Below are 1,360 nucleotides of genomic sequence, written 5' to 3' on the forward strand. Positions count from 1 at the left end.
CGTGGGCAGGGCTGTGATTCCATATGAGTAGGGGACAGTCTGTGAGATTCTGGAGTAGACTTGGTGGGGATGAATTACTTGCGATGACAGCAAAATCTTTGCAACTGAAATCCCTGCTAATTTTTCCTCCATAGAAGGGTGTGTGATTAGCAGAGGTAGATGGTAATATGCACAGCCGGACGTCACAGTGATGTCTGGCGTCACATCGGCCCAAATTGATTTTCCCTTTTCATAGAATTTGAACGTGACTGCAGATAAGAACCACTTGGCCCATCTAGTCTGCCCTTCCTTTTTTTTTTTTTTTTTTTTATCCTTTAGGTAATCTCAACCCTTTTTGAACCTTTAGTTCTCAAGCATGTCTCTACAGTCTTAGCCTCTACCACCTCTGATGGGAGGCTACTCCACTTATCCTCTACCCTTTCTGTGAAGTAATGTTTCCTTTTAAATTTCTCCTGAACCCCCCCCCCTCCACTCCACTTTCAGTGCATGTCCTCGAGTTCTAATACATCTTTTCCTTTTGAAGAATGCTTCCCTCCTGAACTGGAAGACTCTTGGTGTATTTGAACGTTTCTATCATGTCCCCAGGGCTGTTTCTAGCCAATTTGGCTCCCAGTGCGAGATTTAAAAATGCACCCCCCCATGACATAAAAAAATGTGCCCCCCCCCACACACACGTAGATAAAAAAAAAACAACTTGCGCGTGCACCCGGCAAGGGGGGCATGGCCACATCTAAATGGGTGTGGCCTCATTTAAATGGGCATGGCCTCGTCTGAAAAGACTACCTCACAATCCAGTTTTTGACCCTGCTCCAACAGATCATGACCACCACAGGAAAAAAAAATTCTACCATATTAAGCCCCACACAGTAATGCCCCCTGCACCATATTATGCCACACACCGCAATGCTCTTGATACATTAAATCCCCACACTACGGCAGGCAAGAGTCCCCATTTCACACATTACGGCAGGTGTCCCCATTTTACACATTGAGAGAGAGAGAGAATACTTACAGAGGCGATTACCGCTCTTTGGCCCGCCTCACCAGTCGCTCCTCACGCCGGCCTTACCCTCTTCCTAACTTGGATTGGATCCCCCTCTGTACTCCGCTCGGGGGGGGGGGGGGGGGGGGGAGTTTCGCGGAGTGACGGGGTTGCGTCGTGACGTAACGACGCAACCGCGTCATTCCGTGAAACTCCGCCCCCCGAGCGGGTTACTCGGGGAGAAATAGGAGGGGGAAGCAGGGAGCCACAGTTAGTGCCGCGGCGGGCGCCCAGTGCGATTGCACTGCTCGCCTGCCCCAAGAAACGGCCCTGCATGTCCCCCCTTTCCAAACTATACATATTGAGATCTTTTAGCCT

This window comes from Pseudophryne corroboree, chromosome 2, assembly GCF_028390025.1.
Source record: "Pseudophryne corroboree isolate aPseCor3 chromosome 2, aPseCor3.hap2, whole genome shotgun sequence".
In the NCBI taxonomy this organism is placed as follows: domain Eukaryota; kingdom Metazoa; phylum Chordata; class Amphibia; order Anura; family Myobatrachidae; genus Pseudophryne; species Pseudophryne corroboree.